Source organism: Crocodylus porosus, unplaced genomic scaffold (assembly GCF_001723895.1).
Source record: "Crocodylus porosus isolate Cpor-Errol unplaced genomic scaffold, CroPor_comp1, whole genome shotgun sequence".
Taxonomy (NCBI): domain Eukaryota; kingdom Metazoa; phylum Chordata; order Crocodylia; family Crocodylidae; genus Crocodylus; species Crocodylus porosus.
Window position 1 is genome coordinate 9,328,573 of NW_017728924.1, and position 24,407 is coordinate 9,352,979.

General features: G+C 47.7%; 1 protein-coding gene and 1 long non-coding RNA gene across 5 annotated transcripts in view; one reads left to right on the forward strand and one right to left on the reverse strand.

The window, feature by feature from the left end:
• Nucleotides 1–24,407, forward strand: part of GABRA3 (gamma-aminobutyric acid type A receptor alpha3 subunit) — a 179,478-nt gene that overhangs the window by 91,069 nt on the left and 64,002 nt on the right. The window lies entirely within an intron of this gene.
• The window catches only part of LOC109313635, a 15,559-nt gene continuing 11,073 nt past the window's right edge, over nt 19,922–24,407 (reverse strand). The window contains exon 3 of the long non-coding RNA XR_002102105.1: nt 19,922–20,421. This is a non-coding gene — a long non-coding RNA (uncharacterized LOC109313635). The remainder of the gene's footprint in view (nt 20,422–24,407) is intronic.

Genomic DNA, 24,407 nt, shown 5'->3' on the forward strand with positions numbered 1-24,407 from the left:
TATCTTCTCTCTCCTGAGCACGTGTGCAGACACCGGAACTCTTACAGCTACTTCCATTTCATACAAGCATACATGTAGTTACATCATTACATACATCACATGTATAGTATAATTAGCTACTTAAGTATGCGGGGCGGAGAGTTGAATATGCAACAGTTCATTAAACATGCCCAGAAACTACAGCAGTTCGTCAAAAGTTCATACTCCAAGGCCACAGTCAATTGAATTCCAGCTTCTGTAATCAGCATGAGAAAGGCTATGGCGGGTGAGGGGGAGAAAGGAGCCTTGGGCAGTATTTCTTTCTCATCAGGTGCAAGATGCAAGCTGTGCATTTCTAACAATATTCCATTTCTAACAAGTTTATCATTAGCTTTGACAGAAGGCACTGACTTGTCACTTTGCCTCACACCTCTGGGTAATAAGAAAAAGGCCCAGGTATTCCCCTGCCCTGAAATCAGTTTTGAACAGGGAAGCATATTCTCTGGGTTTTACCTGCCCCAGGGACTAAAGTTGTTGCTACTGGGACTGCTGTTGCTGTGGTGCAGCCTTCCTGCTCTGAGTTGTTGCTACTGCTGCTACAGCAGTGGCACCCATCTTGTCCTTGGACCAAGCTGCTGCTGCTGCCAGTGCCACAAAGATGTGCCACTGCTATTTGTCCCCAGGCATGCCCCTGCACAAGTGCTCTGGCACATGGGAAAACAACCTGGGTAGGGTAGGTGAGGCCTTACCTGAGGTCCTGGGAGCCTCCTGGAACAGCAGCAGTACCAGATCAGCTGCTTGGAGCCCAGGCAGCAGCCAGAGCATGGCTCTGGTGGGCTCATGGGAACACCCCCCCGGGGGCTGCCATTCTGAAGCCCCATCTAAGTTGTTGCCTGAGGCTGGTTCCCCGCTTGCCCTCCCATAATGTATGTAATTAAGAAACATATATATATGCTTTGTATGGGTTTGCAGACAGATTTGTGGGAACTGTAAAGACTCCCTAACCTGCTGGTTGGAAGTGAACCTATATCACATTCCAAAATCACAGGCTCCATTTCCTAAGATGGCAGGGCAAACCTGACAGCAAGTTTCATAACAAAATTTCTTCCATGAATACACTATAGGCACTTCTACAAGAGTTAGCTGCATTTATATTTAGTTAAACAGAACTGTGAGTACTATCTATGGCAGCACCATCTGCTGACTCACAGTTACATTGCACCAACTTAGTTCTCATGCAGCCCAAATGACTTCAGAATGGCTGAACAGGGTATGAGTCAACCTAGAACTTGACCCATTACATCCAGCTCAGTAGATCTACATATTCCACTGGTTTCAAGGGGGTGGTTGTCCACGTTGCACTTTTCCTGTTTCCACTTGACAAAAATCGCGATTTTGTTAGCTTAATCGAGTCTGAAGATCCACCTCCTTTTATCATGTTAATCATTTTTTATCATGGTAATTTAAACCACAGTATCATGGGTGGCTGCCATGAATTTTGGGGATCTCCCTCCCTTTTCCCCGCTGCCGATTCTCCAAACTGGCAAGCCTCTTCCATTCTAGCACCCCAATTTTTCTGCTGCTCCTCGCATGGCCACCCCTACCACCCCAAGTGGTGGCTGACCCCACACCCCTGGAACACACCCCTGCTTTCATACCATGCCCAGGCAGGCTGTGCATGGCCACAGTGCCACAGGTGGCTGGCCTTGCTGTGAATATTGGAGCTCCCTCCTTCTCTACCCTCTCCGCCAACAGGCAATGCCCTTTTTCTCCGCTGCCGCTTTGCAGAGATGGCAAGCTTCTTCCAGTTCAGCGCCACAACTTTTATCCTGCTCGTCCTTCACATGCCCTGCTTCACTGCTCTCCCGAAGGGGTGGCTGACCCCTGGAACACACCCCGGCTTTCACGCTACACCTAGGCTGTGCATGGTCACAGTACTGTGGCTGGCTGGCTCTGCTGTGCATTTCAGGGATCTCTCCCCTTTTTCCCTGCTACCGCTTCTCCAAGCCGCCAGGCCTCTTTCATTCCCAGCACCCCAACTTTTCTGCGGCTCCCCTCACCCTAAGATTCTTCCAACCCTCTTCACATTTTTCATTTCTAGCAAGCACACAAAAACCAATCTTGTAGAGAGCAAAACAATTTAATAACATAATTTAATTTTAACTTTAACAAATGAATAATTTAATGTAATAACATAATTTAACTTTAACAAAGGAAGGATGGACTTTTGACTTTTTAACTACTTTATCCAGGGGTTCAGGGATACGAAAAGGTTGGCCGCTTACAAAGCAGAGACAAACAAATTACCATTAAACCAAGAACACCATGTCATTGCATTCATCACATCACACCATGACAGACATTCCACGGTGTGTCTTACATGCTAATATGCGGTCGGAACACAGGCCACATGGTCGTATCTATAAACAATTCCTACCCTGCTCTATCCAGTCATACACATGACAACACCTTCAACTTCCCACAAGAAAAGAAAGCAAAAAAGTACCCTGGTGAGGGCCTAGGGCACGGCACGAGCTGCAAGTTGTAGTCCGATACCAAGCTTGCCTGGTCACTCAAACCGGTCATGATATCAGAGTAGGTATTTGAGACAGCCATCCTCCACATGGCACAGCGCTCCCTCAAGGGCCCAGCATGTCTCAAAGGTGGGCACCGCCTGCCGGACCACAGCATACTCAAACTCTAGTGAGAGGTGTGCTTGCATCAGGAAGCAGAAAATCTGCAAGGCATCATCTGAGCCGGTCCTGGCAAGCTGGTTTCAGTGGCTCTTGAGGACAGCCATCTTGGACTGATCCAATAAAAAGTTGCCCAGCACTCACAGCAGCGGCTCGAGGGTGACAAAGAGTGGCTGCAGGTGGGGACAATCAAAGAAGGCATTGAAGAGGGTCTCCTCAACACCTCCCAGGCAGAAAGGACAGGCCGTCAAGGTGGCTGCATCAAAGTGGGACGCAAACATGCCAGTGGCTAGGATGCCGTGCAGCAGCCACCACTGCAAGACACCGGTCTTCTTGGTGGTTGGCAGCTTATACAATGTGCGCCATGCTGAGTGGGCTGGTGGGGAATCTGGCGGCCCCAGGCGCCGTCACCATGGTGTATTGGGGCAGCCTGCCAGCACTCGGGCATGGCAGATGTAAACCACCCAGGCATATAGGCTTCTACATGACAGAAAAGCAAAGGGGCAACCTGTGTCACTGTCAGAAGGCACAGGGATCATCAGCAGGGTGCCAGGGCCGCTGGCCAGCTAGCTGGCCATGGCCAGGGTGACTGGCAGCATGGGAAAAAACCTCACTTGGGACATCTGCAGCACAGGGGACCTGGCCCGCCTGGAGATGGTCATCCAGGGAGGCTGCTGCCTCCAATGGGATGGAGTGCATGCCCAGCTGGGTGGTCAAGACCTCAGGCAAGACTGACTGGGGTCAAGGAGATGGCTCAGGAGGAGGACACATGCCTAAATGAGAACGGCCATGAGGCTGGCAGAGTCCAGGCTCAGCATGGGGACTTCAGAGCTGGGCTGTGCACCAGGAGTTCCCTCAGCAGCTGCAGGAACTGCAGGTGATGGGCCTGGGGCTGGAGGCAGAAGGTGGCCTGCCAGGCTCAGGCCATGCCGTGGTAGAAAGCCGGAAGCACTGCCCAGTTCAAAAGCGTGAGGTCCAACAGGAAGAACTCCCGATCAAAGCCAAGGGCCCCTACCCTCTGCAGAAACTGGCACGCCAGTTGTTGCCAAGGTAGGCTCTCCTCGCTGTACAGGAGTCATTGAAGGGCCTGCAGATGGAAGCTTGCTCACAAGGTCAACCAAACTGGTCCTTCTCAGCTACAGGTAGGTAAAGGACAGCTCGTGGGGGCCAGTCACGCCCATCCCAGAAAAAATTGACCAGAAAGCACTGGAGTCTCTTGAGTAGGTTCTGTGGTGGATCGAGTCTGGTGCACCGGTGCCACAAGGTCACCGCTGCCAGGTTGTTTATGAGCCACGGTAGGAGAGGCTGGGTAGGCGCCAGTGCCACCATTGTAGGTGGATCTGTACCCCTTCCTCAATGTCATTCCAGTTGTGTGCCATGAAGGTTGATGGCCCTAGGAACACGCCCAGGACCTTGAGGCCCTCATGGTGCCAGGTGAGGCCCTGTAGCAAATCTGGGGGAGGGGTCATGGTGATCCATGCACCAAGCAACAAGGTATCAGTCATGGCCAGTTGATATGGGCTGAGGAGGCATGTTCGTAGGTTCGCTGGCAGTCTTTCAGGGCCTCTGTGTCTTCCTGGGTATTAAGGTAGATGGTCACGTCGTCTGCATACACTAATAGCTGGAGTGGAGGGGCAATGGAAAGGCCTGTGGCCGATGGCAAGGCCACACCACTCAGGTGGCACCACAGTGCATTCAGCAGTGGCTCAATGGCCAGGGCACAGAGCATACCCGACAGGGAGCAGCCCTGATGGACGCCTCTGCATGCAGGGAAAGGGGCACAAAGCACCCCATTTACCTTGAGCAGACTGGAAGTGTCTTGTTACAAGACTCGGAGGGCCCCAGTGAAAAGAGGCCCAACACCAAAGGCCTCGAGGGTCTGAAAGAGGTAGATGTGGTCCACCCAGTCGAAGGCTTTCTCCTGATCCAGAGAGATGAGGCCAGTGTCTAGGCTGAAGAGTTTCCTGGCTGTGAGTAGGTCACACAACAGAAACAGGTTGTCTTGGATGGTTCTGTGTGGCACACAGTAGTTCTGCTCAGGCCCAGTGACGGAGGCCATGCCGGTGTGGAGGTGGGTTGCCAGCACTTTGGCCAGAACCTTGTAGTCTGTGCACAGCTGCCAGTTGTTAATGTAGCCAAGGTCTCCTTTCCTGGGTAGCAGCATGAGCACTGCACGGCAGCACCTGATCAGCAAGACCTTGTCAGCTAGACTCTCCTGGAAAACACACAGGAGACAGGGGCCGAGAAGAGGCCAGAATGTCTTGTAAAACTCAGCAGGTAACCCGTCAAGGCCTGGGGGTTTGTTGAAGCCAAGGCCAGCTGCAGCAGCTGCCAGCTCTGCCAAAGACAATTCCTGCTCAAGCTCACTAGCCTCCAGGGCACAAAGGCATGGCAGGCCCTCATGGAGTTCCTGCGTGGCCTCAGGGCAGGATGGCTCAACCAGAAACAGGTCACGATAGAAGGTGACAGCGTGCTCCCGTACTTCACCCAGGTCAGTGATTACCTGGCCCTCAGGGGTCATGAAGTGATCTAAGACTTTACTTGCTGCTTGCCATTGCTCCAGGTTGAAGAAGAAGTGCGTTGGGGCATCTGTTTCAGCCAGCTCTTGGCAGCAAGCACGGATCCTCCCTCCATGGGCTGGACTCTGCCAAGTCATACAGGCACTTCTTGGGGAACTGGAGGCTCTCGCGCAGCACTGCATCGCTGCCGGCAGCCAGCAGGACAGCCTCGAGCTCTACCACATCTTCCTCCAGCTCTCTGATATGGCGGCACAGTTAATTTGTGGCCAGCTGGGTGTACTGCTGGCAAAAAGCCCGGATCTGCACCTTGCCCACGTCCTCCCATAGCTTCCAGGAGGAGTAATTCAGCCTTGTGGCCTCCCAGCCCTGCCAAAAGTTGGCAAAGCAGTCCCAGAAGTAATAGTCTTGAAGCAGGCTGACATTGAAGCACTAATAGGGCACTTGCACACAGGTTCTCCCCAGCAGGCTGAATTCACAGCAAGCCAGGCCATGATCTGACAGGCCTGAGGAAATGATGCGGCCACAGCGCAGGAGTGGCAAATGGTGCCTAGTGACATAGAGCCAGTCGAGGCCCTCATCCTGGCCCAGGCATACTGGCGTGCGTTGGGGTGCAGGGCTCGCCAGACGTCAAAGAGGCCTGCAGTCTCCAAGATGGATTGCAGCTTGCGGGCTGAAGGCAGGTGAAGCTCACACCCTGTACAATTGAGTGGTACAATTGTCAGTGGTACAATTAAAGCCCCCACCTACAACAAGGTCATCATCCTCGCTAGCATCATGTAAAAGGGTGGCCATGGTCTCGAAGAAAGTGACCCTCACCTGGCCATCAGTAGGTGCATAAATGTTGACGAGTAGCAACATTTATGCTAGGATGACACAGACAGTCAGCAGGAGACCGGGGACAATCTCCCGTGCCCCACTGGAAACACATGGTCTCCCCAAAGGAAAAATAGATCATAAACCTCTGTCCGTTGAACGTGAGGCTCAAGGACTGAGGCAGAGACCGTGGGCCCTCCCTGAAAAGCATGAAAACCTGCCTTTGAAAAGACAGGACATGCCTCAGTTTGGGGTTGTTACTTCCTATTGACAGTTGGTGAATGGGACTCATAAGAACCCCATAGGGCTCAAGTTTCTTGGCCAGCTCCCGATCAGTCACATGCGGGGGCACATTAGAAATCACCACCCTCACTGCTGGGGTGTCTAGGGGCATGACAAAATAGTGTGTACCCGCAATGTCCAGGCCCTCAGTGCACACCCAGTTAATTAGGGTGGAATCACTCAGGTAAATCATTGGGCCTGTGTTAACACAACCTGTGTAACATATGTTACACTGTCCCAGGAGACTAGCAAGGGCATCTACACAGACCTCGACCCCAGTGTAAGGAGGGGTGTGAAACCTCAAGTCATGAGTAATGGGGAGGTTCTGAGAGGCATCCTCATGCCAGCTGCTGGGTATAGAAGCAGCCATTCCTGCTAGGACAGGGTTCATTTCAAGCTGTAACTGAGAAAAAGAAAACAAAAAAAGTTTACACTAGCTAAAAAGATAAGTGTCTGGGAATGCGGCCATAAAACTCTAGATGGGAGGGGGAATGGGGCAGAGGAAAAAAAAATCTGGTGGGGGGGTTGAAACAGTGGGAAAAAAAGAAAACAAAGTGGAGGAAGAGGGGGTAATTAAGAGCACCCCGTGGAAGGCAAGCTATTGGAAAAGATAACTCCCCACAACAAGCAAACAGAAAAGAAAGAAAAAGAAATGAAAAGAGACAGTAAGAAAGAAGGCTGTAAAGAAGCAACTCGCAGACAAAGAAATGAGAAGTACGGGTGGAGGGATAGAGTCGAGAGAAAAATGAGAAAAAATGCCATGAAAATGCAAAAAAAGAATCAGAAAGTAAGATAAACAGAAGCTAGAGACCTTTAGACAGGTGGGAGTCAGGAAAGAAAAGAGATAGGAAGCCAGGGATTCTTACGCTCAGGATTGCCCCATGCAGCTCCAAGTGAGCCTTGTCCATTATGTCTAGAATGGAAGGAAGGAAGAGCAGTTCCTCCTTGAACTGGCTTGTTTTCAATCCTCCCAGAAAAAAAAAATTGAAATATTTACAATGCTTCATCAGTATTATTATTCTTCAGGTAGTAAATGTGAGAATCCAAGCACTTGGGCTTTCTTCTCACATGACATAACTGTGTTTTAAGAAGTGTTTCAATTAGATACAAACCTAATTAATCAGTCACAATCCCCGTTGATACCGTGACTCTGTTTTGGTCACAGCATCTCTTGTGTCAGACTGAGGAACAGCTGTCAGGGGATATGACATTGAGCAGTTAGCCCATTCAAAAATCCAGCTAAAAATAGCTGCCTTTTTCCAAAGTACCCCACCATTGGCAAACTGTCCTGCATTCTCCTTGTTGCAGTTTGTCCCTGAAGCAAATGTGGTGTCCACAGCATTCCCACTGGTGCCATGCTGGCAAGACTGTCATGCAGCACCATGTACACAATAGTGTGTACCAGAAGTATGGGGGTGGTGGGCTTATCCATAGTACCCGTGAAGTGGGTAGAGTAGGACCATGAGTGGATGCCCATGTCTGATGAAAGAAGTGGTGCTGTGGGCAGTGGAAAGGCATCTCACAGCTTTCTGAGTTCCTGCTGTGCCCCATACATATGTACTACATTATGTAGGGTGTTTCCCCTAATGCCTTTGTAAAGGGCTAATGGCTGGTCCTCATTACTTGCTAAGTGCCCTCAGCCACAAATCACTAGCCTTGGTCAAGTAGGCCCCAAGATGGCTGTCACCAGTCTTGGGATTCATATTATGGGGTGTCTCCCTGTATCACCCCACCCAGCATCACAAAAGATTTTCACCAAGCCTCTTCCCTCCTCCCTGTGTGGCTCTCTTGGTCTTCAATAAAGGTAGTTCAGCTTTTTCATGGCTGTCTTGAAAAGACAGTTAAAAAAAGCAAATTTTTGCTGTGGTGCTCATCCCACCCTGCAAAGAGACCTTTGTATCATTAAAGATTTACACAAGCCTCTTCATTTGTGTATATTATGCAGGAATGGATATAGTTTATTATTGAAGATTTACTCATGTATGCAGTGTACTCATGTATGCTGTGTCATGCAAGATTTGGGGAACTGTCAGGGTTGTCTGGGTGGTCAGGATGGGAGAACACACACAGGCATTTCTGGTGTTAAGCATGGGAATTGGATTGCTACTGATTTTGGTGTTGATTTGACATGCATCAGATCAACACTCTGGATCTCAATATCACACTCTTAGGCAGGAGGGCAAGACAAAATTATATACACACAAAATATTCGTATGAAAATTACTGGTCTGCACACTTACCCATACACAAAGACTCGGTCAGCTGCGTGTTGGTGCTTGGGGTTACTTGGAGGTACTCAGAGTGCTTGGTGGTTAGGAGAGAAAGAGAGATAATGGGAGCAGAGTGGGGAGCAGAGCCAGGATGAAGACCCACGAGTGGAGAGAAGCCAGGGGCTGAGGTGGCAGAGAGTTATTACTCATGCTTTCCATAACTTGGAAATTGGCTTCCTCACTCCTCTTCAACCTATTGAAAATATCCTTCATTTCAGATGTTATAGATTCATAGATTCATAGATGTTACGGTGGGAAGGGACCTCAATAGATCATCAAGTCCGACTCCCTGCATAGACAGGAAAGAGTGCTGGGTTCAGATGACCCCAGCCAGATGCCTATCTAACCTTCTCTTGAAGACCCCCAGGGTAGGGGAGAGCATCACCTCCTTTGGGAGCTCATTCCAGATTTTGGCCACTTTAACTGTGAAGAAGTTCCTCCTAATGTCCAATCTAAATCTGCTCTCTGCTAGCTTATGGCCATTATTTCTTTTGATCCCCAAGGGCGCCTTGGTGAGTAGAGCCTCACCAATTCCCTTCTGTGCCCCCATGATTAATTTATAGGCAGCCACAAGGTCACCTCTCAACCTTCTCTTGCGGAGGCTGAAGAGGTCCAGGTGCCCAAGTCGCTCCTCGTAGGGCTTGGCCTGCAAGCCCTTAACCATATGAGAGGCCCTTCTCTGGACCCTCTCCAGGTTATCCACATCCCTCTTGAAGTGTGGCACTCCAACTGCAGTCTGACCAGCGCCCGATAGAGGGGAAGTATCACCTCCTTGAAGTCTAAGTAAATGATGTCAACCTCTACTTCTGTATCCAGGTGTTTTATACCCCTGTCATTAAAAGAGACTAGATTAGTCAGGCATGACCTACCTGCTACAAACCTGTGCTGGTTTCCCTTCAGCATAATTTTTCCTGTTGGGCTCTCACATATATGAGCCTTAATAATCTTTTCAAAGACTTTGCCAAGGATGGAGGTGAGACTGACTGGATCCTCCTTCCTCCCCTTCTTGAAAATAGGGACCACATTAGCCCTTTTCCAGTCCTCCGGGACCTGGCCCGTGCACCACTAGTGCTCAAATATTTTTGCCAGTGGCTGTGCAATGACATCAACCAGTGCCTTCAGTACCTTCAGGTGGAGCTCATCCAGGCCTGCCAACTTAAACACATCCAGTCCTTCCAAGTGACTCTGCAACATCTCAGGATCAACCCTTGGTAGTCTGGTGCCCAGCTGTTGCCTCTCTACAATCCCATTGTGAGACTTGTCTTGTCCCTTGTTTAGGTACACTGAGGCAAAGAACTCATTGAGGAGTTCAGCCTTGTCCCCCCTGTCTGTCACCAATTGCTTTTGCCCATTCAGTAGTGGTCCTATTCCACCCTGGGCCTTCCTTTTACTCCCTATATATCTGAAAAATATTTTGTTGTTATCCTTAACTTGGGATGCCATCCTCAGCTCCGTGGTAGCTTTGGCCTTTCTAACTGCCTCCCTAGAACTGCAAGCTGAGGAGGCATACTCGTCTTTAGTAATCTCTCCCTGTTTCCACTGCTTATATGTCCCCCTTTTTGCCCTTAGGCTGCTCTGGATTTCTCTGATCAGTTAAGGAAGCCTCTGGGCCCCTTTCCCCCTTTTCCCCTGCATCAGGATCATCTCCCTCTGTGCCTGAAGGATCCTTTCCTTAAGGCACAGCCCCCCTTCCTGGGCTTCCATCTTGCCAAATCTCTTACTCTGCAGTGCATCATTGACTAAATGCCTGAGTTCGCTGAAGTCAGCCTTCCTAAAGTCTAGCACTTCCACCCTACTAGTTACCTTACCCATGATGAATTCTGTTATTTGGTCAGTGGACGTAGATATGTTTTGGATTGGTTCTCCCAGTAGCTGAAGAATATTTTCCTTAGCTGCTCTTTGATTTGGTCTATAATTGCATTGATGTTGAGCATTAACAGCTGCTTTTGATGATCCACAGGAACCACAGTTGCAGTAAGAGTGATTGCTGTGTACAGAGAAAAAGAAAGTTCTCATGAGGTCTTTGGCTACGTTGAAACATTTTTTTTAAAGAACAATGAGTCATTGTTAAAATATTTTAACAGGACACCCTCCACAAGAATTATCAATGAAAGCCCACTAATTAGCACCCAACCGTGTTATTAAGGCTGTACCCCAAAAATATTCAGCCCAGTGTCAAGGGATGCAGCCCCTCTTCTGCCTGTACCTAGTACCCCTGCACCTCAAAAAACACATACCACCATCCACCCAGCAGCAAGTAGGTTAGATTTATTTAAGGGGACCAGTCTTCTCCACCCCAGGAGGCTAAGGACCCGTGTCACAGTAATATTTTATAGGCCTGTGCAAATAGGGAACTATTCAATTTGGATTCAGACAATTTGGATGCCAGAGACTCAATTCAGAGATCCGAATCGTTTTTCTGATTCAATTCGGCCAAATCACTTCAGAAGATTTGGAGCTGATTTGGAGTTTTGGCCATCGAGTATAATGGGGAATCAATGAAATATTTGATTTATTTTGGCTGATTCAGATGAAACTTGCAGGGATGGGTGCTTGTGCAACTGACTGTCTCTGTCTTGGGGCAGAAGAAGTTTCTGGCTCTGTATTGATTTTTTCTTCTTCTTAGTCGGTGGTTTTGTAGGTGTTAATCCTTGCTCATTAACTCATTATCCTCACTAGCTACTATATATTGAGCTGGTCCCTGAGTGAATCATGATTCATTGGTAACACAGTAGCTTAGCAGCCAGGCCTACAGTAGTTCCCACCTTTCCCCCTACCCCCCCAACTGGTGCCCCAAGACAGATACAGTTGCACAACCACTCATGTCATGAGTTTTGCCTGTCAGGAGGTAGAGGTGCCGGGCCCCAGAACCCAGAAGCCCCTGAACCTATCTCTTTGACAGCTGACAGGCTTCGTGGCCTCAGCAGGGGCTAGTAAGCCTGCAGCTCTCACCCTGCTGTGCCTTAACACATACAGTGTCACCCATGTCACGAGTTTTGCTTGTCTGCAGCTTGAGGTACAGTTTCCCCCCAAATCCTTGCACCTACCTCCTTGAAACTTGGTAGAATTTGTGACCTCATCAGGGGCTACTATCCCTGCAGTTTTTACCTCCCTGTGCCATAACACACACACAGTGTTACCTAAGTCATGAGTTTTGCTTATCAGCAGCTTGAGGTACAGTTTCCCAGAAACCCCTGCACCTATCTGTGGAAAACTTGGTAGGCTTTGTGGCCTCAGAAATGGCTACCATCCCTGCAGGTTTTTTTGACCCCACTGTGGCTTAACAGACACACATGACATGAGTTTTGCTTTCAGGAGTTTGAGGTGCAGTTTCCCAGCAATCCCTGCACCTATCACCTTGAAACTTGGTACATGTCATGCCCTCAGCAGAAGCTACCACCTCTATGGGTTGCATCAGAATCAGCCAAAAGACAACAAAGTTATAGATATTTCATTTATTCTCCATTATACCCTATGGCTGAATCGCCGAATCTTTTCCCAATTTATTTGGAAGCTCCGAATAGATTCGGAAAGCCTAAAGCTTCCAACGATTTGATTCAGATTTGTAGATTTGACCTCCAAATCATCTGAATCAACTCCAAATCCAAATCATGATCTGAAGCTTTGCACAACCTTAATATTTTACACCCATGCTGTAACTTACAAGACTGATATTCACAAGGCTTGTGGGGTCCCTGTCTCAGGACACTGTTATTGGTTCTCTGTCAGCACTCACTTGGGAACCTGAAGATTTATGCAACACAATATTGGTTGGTTCCTCATCATGAACAGAAGACTCATTCTGTTCCTCTGCTGCTCATCATCCTGGGTGCCTGGTACCAAACTGTGTGAGTTAACCAGAGTAGAGAGGGAGTCATTTCTGGCTGCCTACCAAAGAGGTTCTTTGAGCAGTACCAACTGAGATTGTTGATCTATGACTGATAGGGCTGTGTGAGGCTTTGGATTGTGCTTCAGATCTGGGGCCACTTTGGACGCTTTGGCATCCAAAGCGGAATGCCAAACCCCTGAACCTATCTCGAAGTTAAGCTGTCTGAAGTGGTTCAGAGCATCCGAAGTGCTTTGGAAATGCTTCAGATGCTTTGAATGCTTTGGACACTGAAACTGAAAGTTAGAAGAGGGAGGGGGAGCAGGGAAGGGAGGGAGAGTGGCAGGTGGGGAGGGGGAGTGGGGAGGAAGACTGACATGTGTAAGTGGCCAGTGAGAAGGATTTCTCTCTGGCTGCCTTTCCAATGACAGCATCTGTGGGGAGGGACTAGAAACAGCATAAAAGCCTCTGTTTGGAGGCATGCTGTTCCTTTTCCTAGCTTTTTCCCTCTCAGGAACTGCATGAGAAAGGAACTCTCAAACGCAAGCATTTCAGCTTGCTTGCTGTACTCAGTAGTTGAAATGCCTGCTCCTTTTTCTTGTTAGAAAGGATTGGGTAGGATTTAGCTTAGCTTAGCTTAGCTATTCTATTCAATTACAATTACTATTCAATTAATTTCTTTGAATTTATATTTGCTCTTTTTTTGTGTGGAAACTTTGCAAAAAGAAAGGTGTGTATTCCCTGCCAGTGTGATCCATCACTGTGCAGGGAGGCACACATATTGCACGCACGCATGCGCGCACACACACACACACACACACACACACACACACAATATAAATAAGAAAAATCAGGTATTCACAGAAGACAGACAGACAGACAGCACACAATTTTTACATAACTCGTAACACTGAAGCAAACAATCAAAGAAGAGGCCAGTGCATGCACACAACAGAGGGAATAAAAAGCACAATACAAAAGGATTGACACACACACCTTTTCCAGCACAAGAAAGATGAATATGAAGCCTGCTGGAAAGGCAGGTGCCAGGTCTTCTGGCAAGGGAGGGAGAGGGGGTAGAGGGAGAGCTAGAGCTTCAAGCCCCTCCCCTCCCAAACACAGATACATTCTCTTCCTGAGCAGCCATGACATTAGTGCTGCCAATGGAAGCCAGGCAGTGGGAGCAGTGTCTGCACGTGATGTCCCTGCACCTGCACCACCTCCACTTAGTCCAGAAGTGGGCACCAGCAGTCGAATCACTGCCTCCCCCACCCCAATTTCAGCTCTCAGCATGAGCCTCCCACTGCCAGAGGAGGAGCTGGAGCTGGAACCAGGGATGCTGAGCGCGCTGGCTCAAGCAATTCTGGGGACTGAGAGGGAATCAGCGTTTTTGCTCTATACCCCTCAAATCTCCCCTAGGCCCAGGTCTCCTCCGGAAAGCAGCACCTCGGGATGAGGCTGAGGTTATGGAGGCAAGTGGCTCAGCTGAGGCAGCTGCTCCTGCTGAGCCTCAGCCTGTTGAGGACTGGGATAAGGCAGGATCCTCACCCTTAACCCAGAAGTGGAGGATTAGTGTAGTGTGGGAGCATTTTGAGGTGGCAGATGATCCCAGGTTTGCCATCAGCCAGCACTGGTGAAGGCACATGAGACGTGAGACACTTCCACCACGGTGATGCTGCTGCATCTGAGGAGGCAGCACCCCCTTACCCTTCTTCCTGCTCAGCCTGGCACCAGTGCGAGTGTGCCAAAACGGAAGTCCCCTGCTCACTCCAAAGCTCCCTTACCCCCAAAGCAGAGGCAGGCCACCCTGGACCAGTGGGGGAAAGGTGGACAGAAAGGGGGGTGCATTCCCAAGGTGCGCCAGATCACCCAGAGCACTAGGGAGATGCTTGCTCTGGATAGCCAGCCTTTCTCCCTAGTTGAGCGGCCAGGGTTCAGGCAGTTCATAGCACTTCTGGCCCCATTTTACAAAGTGCCCGCATGCACCATCTTTAGCAGGGTGGTGGTGCCCTCCCTGTATGAGGCATGCAGGGAGTATTTGAGGGAGGAGCTGCACAAGGCAGGGCTGCAGGTAGCCTTGCACGTCAGCTCCAACATCTGGAGCAGCTGGAGTGGCGATCACGCCTACCTCTCCCTCATGGGGCACTGGTGCGATCAGTCAGGCCATCAGTGGACTCTACTGCAAGTTGAGGTGCTGGATAAGTCCCACACAGCAAGGGAGATCATGGGGGACATAAACTGTATGGTGCAGGGGTGGCTCATTGGGCAGGCCAAGCTCAGCCGTGGTTCATAGTCACCAACAGTGGGGCCAATATGGTGAAGGCTGTCTGTGATGCCAACTTTGTTGGCAACCACTGGGTGGCACACAGGCTGCACCTAATAGTGAGGGATGCCTTGGAGGGGGACAGGGCTGCTGGTGACAGCACTGCCACCACTACTGCTACAAGCTAGCTGATTTCAAAATGCAGGAAGGTGGCAGGCTACTTCCACTGCAGCGTCAAGGGGGCAAGATGCTGCAGGAGAAACAGGCAGAACTGAGCATCCTGCAGCACAAAAACATGCAGGATGTGGAGACTCGGTGGAACTGCACATACCTGATGCTAAAAAAGGTTGGTGGAGCAACAGAAGGCTATCCATGAGATGGCCTTGCTTGGGGAGATTGGGATCAGTGGCCCCCTGAATAGAGCTGAGCGGGGTACCACCTCCCAGATCTTGGTGGTCCTCAAGCTCTTCCTCGAGGCCACTGAGACACTTAGTGCTGGTGATGCCCTGCTCAGCCAGGTGGTGAGGGAACTGGAGAACCAAAAGGAGAAGTTTCAGGGGATCGATGTTCCTGGCTGGGGCAGGCCGCTGTCACCAGACGTGCAGGCACTGGTGAGGCGGTTGAAGGAGAGCATAAGGAGATGGATGGATCCCTTGCAGTCCAGTACAATCCCCATGATGGTGGGTATGTGTGATCTGAGGGTGAAGGGGAACATGTGCACTGGCAGCCCCAAAACCCTTGATCACTGGATGTAGGTGCTGGTGAACAAAGTCAGGGAGGCCAAAGTGCAGAGGCAAGGGGATGTGGAAGAGGGGGATCCACTTTCCTGTGCCAGCACTCCCAGCACTGGCACCAGCACCACCACTGGCGACAGCACCAGCCAGTCTCCTCCACACAGCCACTGCCAATGTGGGCCATGGGCATGGCTTCAATGCTGGGTCCTAACGCACCAGACCCCAGCCTTGGGTAGGTAGTGCTGAGGCTTTAGTGGCTACCTATCTCACTGAGGATGTGGAGACACTGGACTGCGACCCCTTGGCCTACTGGGTAAACCACAGCCAGATGTGGCAGGATCTGGCCACGGTTGCCCAGCAACACCTGTCCTGTCCACCGACCAGTGTTCCAAGCGAGAGGGTGTTCAGCATTGCTGGGGATGTTGTGACACCCCACCGCACCTGCTTGCATCCTACTTTGGCGGGGCAGCTGGTGTTCCTAAAGGTGAACCAACCTCCTGTTGCTGGGGTTCCCAAAGCTCCACCTGCAGATGGACGGAGTGCAACCCTTCTCACTCTATCTGCACCGATTTCCTTTTCTGAGTTTTTAAAAAATGTTGTAAACAGTGGAGTTTCAAACCACTGCTCTGAAAAGTGGTTGCATTGTAATTAATTCCCTCTCAAAATCAGGCCTGAGATACTGGAGGCAGAGTGGTTTTTTGGTGAGGAATGTGCCCCCACAGGTAGTTGGGTTTTGTTATCTTTAATATATTCTGGAGTGCAGTTTGTGGGGGTACTGAAGATAGTTGGCAGGTTTTATGTTTTGAGCTGTAGGAAGTTGGCTTCAGTTCTGGTCATGAGGTTAGGTGCTTGTTTGAATGTACAAACCACTTTTCAGAGCTGGGCCTATGAACTGCACTTCATGAGCCTCCTAGGTAGTAGATATACAAACTCATGGACTCAATATACACAGTGGAATTCTGACACACTGCAACCTGCCGGACATCTGACACCCCAGGCAACCTCTGCACTCTTACCTGCACTGCTACATGCTCCTTCCTCCCCTACCCCACACTCCAGCCTGTCCCTCATCCCCTGACACCTCCATTTCCATTTTCACTGACTGGCTTTCTTGCCTGCATTGCAGGCCAGGCCAGCCTCTGGCTTCTTTACTATTCCTTCCAGCCAGGACCAACTGCAGGTACTTCCTCAGCTTCCAAAGATACATTTTTTTAAGTACTCCCTTTTTTTCATAATACACATATAGACATAAAAACACAAGATAAGCCATCACACACCATGAGTAACATCATATGTCCAACACAACACAACACAACACAACACAACACAACATCTTTACTTCTTGCTGTCAATTACTTTATAAAAAGAAAGGCTCTGTGACAGTTCTGTTTGGGTACCTTTGATGCTGCTGCTGATGCTACTGGTGTTGAGCCAGCTAAGTTATTTTACCTGTTGTCATGTAAAGTGGAGGACCAGACGTGAGGCTGTAGGGGAGGAGGAGAGCTCACTGGGGTGCAGTACCGTGTTGTGCAGAGGCCCCATTGCCAGGAAGGGTGCATCTTAATACACACACAGTGTCACCCACCCACATCACAAGTTTTGCCTGTCAGCAGCTTGAGGTGCAGGGCAGCAGAAGACAGACTCCCCCAGCGAGACACACACACATCTGGCAGTCCTCGTGGCCTGGCAGGGCCCAGAACCCAGGCCTGCACTAGATTATACCCCCTTGTGTCCCAAGACAGATGCAGTCGCCCAAGCAGCCACCTACATCACGAGTTTTGCCTGTCAGCAGCTTGAGGTGCAGTTCCCTCCAAACCTCTGCATGTATCTTCTTGAAACTTGGCAGACTTTGTGTCTTCAGCAGGAGCAACCATCCCTGCAGTTTTCACCCCCCTGTGGTGTAACACATAGACATGATATGAGTTTTGCTTTCAAAAGTTTGGGGTGCAGTTCCCCCCAAATCCCTGCACCCATCTTCTTGAAACTTGGCAGGCTTCATGCTCTCAGCAGTGGCTACCATCCCTACAAATCACCCAAATCAGAGATAAAACAATAAAGTTATAGACATTTCATTGATCCCCCATTATAGCCTATGGCCGGATCTCCAAGGCTTCTCTGAAGCTTCAGAGCCACTTCGAAGTGGAAAACTGATCTGAATCTGTGCATCGGCTCGCTGACATCTGAAGCAGCTGGATCCAAAGCCAGATTGAATGGCTGCCTACTCACACAGGCCTAGTGACTGAGTCTGTTATTTAGGAGCCTGATTGCATGGAGCTTGCAAAGTGGCCGTGGCTTGCTAAGTACATTGGTGCCGGGGAGTTTCTGGTTCCTCATCCACCAAACCTCTTCTGCCAAACTCATTCACACAACCCTCTGAAGCATCTCTCTTAAGGATGATGACAGATTCTCATAGAATGGAATAATTCTCTGTGATACACGTGACTGAGAATTATTGTCCTTTATGCAATAGAAGGCACACTTTAAGGACTTGAACTTACTGTGACACTGTTCCCAGTCATGAATGATGCCATGTTGCACTAATAGTTCTGCAATAGGTTTATAAACCACGGGTTTATTTCTGTGGTTTTCCAGTTGTATCAACACCTTCTATTCACCCCAAATATCAATAAGTGCCTCAGCTTCTGCATAGTTCAGTTTGGTCCTTGGCCTTGCAAAGTATCTGTCATATCTTCCAAAATTTGCCTTTTCTTGCTCCCCTCCATGGCCCAAAAAACATATAGCAGAACAGATTATACAGTATACAGCCTGCTAGGACCTGTTCTCAGGTATGTCCAAGGACCTGAGACCTGTGAACATTTTATGAAGAGAGGCATAATAGAAGTGTGATTTGTGCACTCTTAAGACATTTGTGGCAGTTCTTTGCTTTTGATAATCTAGCATTGGCATTCAGAAGTATACTCACACAACTATCGTGCTTTAAATTGTTGAAAAATGTTGGGTGATCACTTCAGGTGAGAAACCGCAAATGTGTTAGGATGGATCACTGAAATACATTACCATTAGATATGCAGGCAAAAACAAATCCTGCAATGTGCAGGTGCAGAGTGGCTGTTGGTGGTTTCATAGTTTCATAGTTGGTAGGGTCGGAAGGGACCTGAGCAGATCATCAAGTCTGACTCCCAGCCATGGCAGGAAAGAGTACTGGGGTCAAATGACCCCAGCTAGGTGTCTATCTAGCCTACTTTTGAAGACCCCCAGGGTAGGAGTGAGCACCACTTCCCTTGGAAGTTGGTTTCAGATCCTAGCCGCCCTGACTGTGAAGTAATGCCTCCTGATGTCCTGGTACATAATCTCTTTTTTAGGTACAGAGTATAGAAGTTGAATACTCCATGTGCTTGAGGGTAAATTGTGGAATGTAATGGAAACAATTTTTTCATGAAAAGATAATGGCAGGCTGCACCCATCCATGACTTGAGTTGGGGAACTGAGAAGCTCTCCTGAGGAGACCATCCAAAACTGTTTAAAATTGTTTCCTTGGGCAGCTCTGACTTTCAGCTTAAAGGGTGAAGCCTGAATTTGCAGCCCTGTGTTCAAAAGAGTTGTAAATTATTGGGACAAAACCCAAGGAATGTATAAGAGGTGGGGTGGGGATGATGTATGGTTTGGTCTAGAGTCAAGCAGACAACAGGCAATTTCTCGCAAAAGACAGACAAGCATAGCCTACCTTTTGTGGGGGAGGCGGTGTTTCACACATCAGATGTGAAATACAGGAAGCTTAAGAAAAATTGGGAATTACTAGAAACATGGTAACATTTCAGCTCTTCAACCAAAACCAGAAAGGTGCAGTTGCAGGGAGGATTGTTAAGAGCACATGGTGTGTGTACCTATTGACATGTAAATGATGTGAGTGATTTCATGCTAACATAGGACTGATTGTTGCAGACTTTGAGCAACAGGGAACACAACAGGCCAAACTCATTGTGTGGTCTGCTTGCTAAAGACAATGTCTTTCTTGAATCCTGATCGACTAAACAGAAAGCAGAGGTTAATTTTGAAGGCCATCGAACATTCACATCGCAGAGGTATGGTTTTAATGGTGGGCTTTAACAACTTGATTCACCTGTGGTCTTGTCTTTTAAAACTCCTGAATAAATAACTTTGGATGTCTACCTTTAAGAATATGCTCTTAACTGAACTGTGGAAGCTGCTCTCATGTTGCAACAAACAAAAAGGTTGGTTTCAAAAGACTACAATGGCTTGCTGGCCATACTTTAAGGGCAAGCCTCACCAGATATGGGGACATGAAAGCAGCTCAGACTGGTGGGAAAGAATCGTCATGTCAACATGGAATGATGACCAGTGGCTGGAAACATTAAGAACGAGCAAAAAGACATTCTTTCATATCATTAGCTTGCTGAAACCACACATCATATGGAAGCACAGAGAAGTGTGTTGCCATGGCTGTGATGAAACTGGCCAATCCAACCACGTTGCGAATCAATTCAGCATGGCTCCCTACACTGCAGGTGTATGCCACCTGTTGCAGGAAGTGGCAGCCAAACAAATTCATATGCCTAAATAACCCCTGGAAGGTGGTAAAAGGATACCAGGCAATGGGCTTCCCAAACTGCATGGGAGCACTTGACAGCATGCGCATTCCCATCCTAAACTTGTCCCAGGACGACCATTCATTCATAAACAGAAAGGGGTTTCCTTCTGTGATTCTGCAAGCCATAGTGGATCACCAAGGCAGATCTCCAAACATTTACACGGGATGGGCAGGAAGTGCCCACAGTGCACATGTGTTTCAAAACTCACCACTACCTGGGATGATAGACAAGGGCAAATATGCCTCAGGACTGGAGGAGGTTGTTGTCCGGGGTGTTTCAGTGCCCCCCCCAATAATTGCTGACGTGGCTTACCCGCTTTTGCCCTGGCTCATGAAAGCCTGCGGCAGGTGAGTGACCCACAAAAATTACTGTTCAGCTATCAGCTAAGCAAGTGCTGCATGAGCGTAGAGTGTGCATTTGGGTGCCTGAAAGCCCATTGGAGATCACTGAACTACAGGCTAGAGGTTGATGCTGAAAACATCACCTCTTTCATTGTGGCAGCATGCATGCTGTATAATATCTGTGATATAAGGGACGAGGTTTTTAGTGAGTCTTGGAAAAAACATGTAAGGGAATCCAGAAAGGCTGCAAGACATACACAGAGAGCAGGAGGGCAAGGGTGGGGTGTAGGGAGAGGTTAGAGATACAGGCAAACAGCTGCAGGAGAGCAGTCATCAGAAATTGCATGGCGACACACAACATAGCTGCTCATGAGTGGGAATGTGCTCTGTAATTGTGTGAATTTATCATTTTTATATTTCATCTTGAATTTCCTATTACTTTGTCATTGAATAAAGTCTTTCTGAGATAAAGTTTTCTTCCATATTCGGTTCATAATGAGCTCTCAGGGAGGTCTCTGTATGGCATGTGAAGAGGACACGCTCCAACCATGATGTCAGGTAGAGGATGCAGTGTTTGGGGGGCATGGGCGAGGAGTCTCAGTTGTTTTTGGGTTGCATGCAACTTGAGAAGAAAGGCAGGAGGAAAACCAGTGTGGGGATATGGCTGCAGGCAATGATCTGCCAATGCAGCAGTTAAAAAATTGATATGCAAATACAGTAAGTGATAAGAAAATTCCTCGTATTGAGCCTGGGCTGTTTCTTTCTTCACCTCAACCACACCATCCCCTTGCCGTGGTGGAGAGGGGTGTTAGCTCATGCTGGCCACTGTGTTGATTGCTGGGGCAGCAAAGAGAAGGGGAACTTTGAGTAGGCTTATCAGGACCCCCCCCCAACACCATTTTGGGGGCAGCTCCCCTGGGCATGGGGATCCCTAATACACAAGGAATCTTAATCAACCTCGATAACCACCCTAGCCCCCTCCTCTCCCCTCCCCACTGGTTCTAAGCTTTGGAAAAAGTCTTTGTCTGCTTTTTGATGTGAGGATACAAACAACAGGAGACACGTGATTCTTTCTGTTTTACATACAGATTCCTGTAGTAATGTTTCCATTCAGACTTTAGCAAAACCATGAGTGAATTACGCTTTCATAAATCCAACCATTGACAGTTATATTTTTTACATTACCTTTTTACATAAACCACTTTAATGTTGAAATACAGTGAAGAAATACATTCAGCTCCTCAACTGGGTATTTACTTCCATAGGCACACTGGCCAGCTGTAATTTTTTTCTAATGGTTACAACTACCAGACACTGACAATAAGCAGTGAAGCCACACCAACTTTGTTCTAGAGTGCCATCTGCATAACTGTAAAGCTTATAGTTATTTAAAACTAACATGGATGGACTACTTACAAAACTTTAACTTATAGCAACAAAGATTATCTTCCTGTTTTTTTAATGCAGTTTTGATTTAGTGGGTATTTTGGGTTTTTTTCTTGCCTCTGTAGTTGTGTGTTTGTGTTTGCAATTTTTCCAGTGTGGTGAGGAAGCATGGAGGCAGGCAGCTTTTGAAGTGGGAGGCCCTCAGGTGATAAGACTCACCATTCCTTTCTTAATATTTGGCACATTAACAAATCCACACTGATTCCCTAAACAAGAGAAGCCTGCGCACCACCCCAGGTGGTAGGACCCACCAGGCCTCGGGTACTAAAGCCCAGGCATTGGGCAAGAGAAAGAGGAAAGGAGATTCAGCAATGTTATGAATGTATATATTTGTGTGTATGTGCGTGTGTGTGCATGGAAGCAGGCTGTAACAAACTCGGTTCATTAGATTCATTCATTGCTTAAAGTGATTATTGATTGATTAGATTTGATTGATTAGATTATCTGGTTGATAAATTGCTTTAATTTATGGTTGATTTAAAATTGCTAAATCGAAATTTTAGATTAAATCACTTACAGTGACAGGTATAGATGTCAATAAAGATGTGGTGAAGAAGGGAACCTGAGTACTAGGATTGACTGATTATTTGATTGTTAAATACATTTCTTATTTGATCAGTTATTCGATTTTGGATTGATTATTTGATTATTAGCTTGATTATTAGCTTATTTGATTAATTTTGCAAATGAAAATTTGATTTTTTAATTGATTTTTCATTGATTTTTGGATAATTTGATTGATTACTTGATTGACTGATGGTTAGTTTGATAATTTTATCTACCATGAAGCAGCAGGGAACAGGGAAGGAAGGAAGGTCCTTCCTGTTCTTGGAAAAATTGCACTGTAGCAAAAATGATTTTTAAAGTCACACATGCTGTATAGTGTACCCTTTACCACCTTATAGACCCAAGGAAAGCTCTTCTTGTAGTGCAGGAAATTCAGAAAAAATGACTGATCACTCCAAAGCTTCTTCCCCCACCCCCAGAAATGTGCAGACCAAGAATGGCTTTTTAGATGAAACCCATGATTAGATTGACTATTAGATTTTATTATTTGTTTCTAATTGATTTTTGAATGCTCTTAAAATTGATTTCTGATTTATTATTAGATTAATTACTAATTTGATTATTAGACTGATTATAAAATTATTTGATTAATTTTGTAATTGAAAATGTGATCAATTTTGAGTGATTTTTTGCTAAATTTCATTTATTGTTTGATTGCTTGTTTTATTTATTTATTGCTTGCTTATTTGAGGCAGGGAGGGAGGTCCTTTACATAAGCACCACATTGGGAGCAGTGCAGTCCAGGCTACAATGATAATCTGAATGTTGCAGCAGTATTTGGATCTGCATTCAAAATGAGCAAATTTTTAAGTGTTGAGGGCTTGTTCATTGGCTAGGACATGGCCAGTAACCAGGAAGCAAGTACTTTGCAAACAACCCAGGGTGCTAAAAGCCCCCAGCCATGGGGCAAGAGGGATGGAGGAAGGGCCTTGAGGGCCTTTGACCAAGCCCCACTGAGGGTGATAAAAGCAGTCAGATTTACTTGGCTTCAGACCTGAGAAAAGAACTTCTTGCAGTGCAGGAAATGGAGAGAAAAATCACTGCTAACTCCAAAGCTTCTTCTCCCAATGGAAGTGTGCAGACCAAAGATTGCTTTTTAGCTGAAACCCATGACACACTAGTAGAACTTATTTAAGCCAATCAGAAGGTGCAAGGAAATGAGTTAACTCTGCTGCCTACAGTTCGGGTATATACTAGGGCTGCGAAAAACAGCACCATTTCATTTCAACTTCCATTTCATCATTAAAATGGAATAGTGTTTCATAGTTTCAAAAGCACTGTTCCTTTTCATCAAAACTGTTTCGCTGTTTTGCCCATAGGCTATAATGGGGGAGAACAAAACTGTCTATAACTTTGATATTTTTTGGCATATTTGGATGAAACAGCAGAGATGGTAGCCCCTTCTGAGGGCATGAAGCCTGCCAAGCGTCAAGAAAATAATTGTAGGGGTTTCTGGGAACCTGCATCTCGAGCTACTGAAAAGCAAAACTCATGAAGTGTGTAAGTGGCATGCCCTCGCTGGTACTGAGGCCTCTACATGACAAAGTAATGTGCCCCAATGAGGTCTCCTCCTCCCCTATAACCTCAGTCCGGTCCACCACTTTAAACAACAACAAGTAATATCTTAGTAAGCAGCACAGTAGCACCAGCAGCATCTCAAGCAGCCAAACAGTCACAGTCAATATCAGAGCAGTTCTTCCCCCATCTTCCCCTTCCCTCCCCTTAATTTGTTTCCCTGCAAGCAAGCCCAGCTTCAGCTTTGAAACTCAAAACGTTTCAAAACTTTCAACTCCCTTCATTTCATTTTGAGGCTACTTCATAGTTTCATAGTTGGTAGGGTCAGAAGGGACCATCAAGGATCATCAAGTCCAACCTCCTGCCATGGCAGGAAACCGTACTGGGGTCAAATGACCTCAGCAAGATGTTAGTCTAGCTTCCTCTTAAAGACCCCCTTAAAGAGTAGTAGTTTTGAAATGATGGGAGCCCAAGAAGGGTGTCTGTGCCTTAAGGAAACTATCCTTCGAGCACAAAGCGAGACAATCCCCGTGAGAGGTAAAAGAGGGAAAGGGGCCAGGAGGCTTCCCTGGCTGACCAGAGAAATCC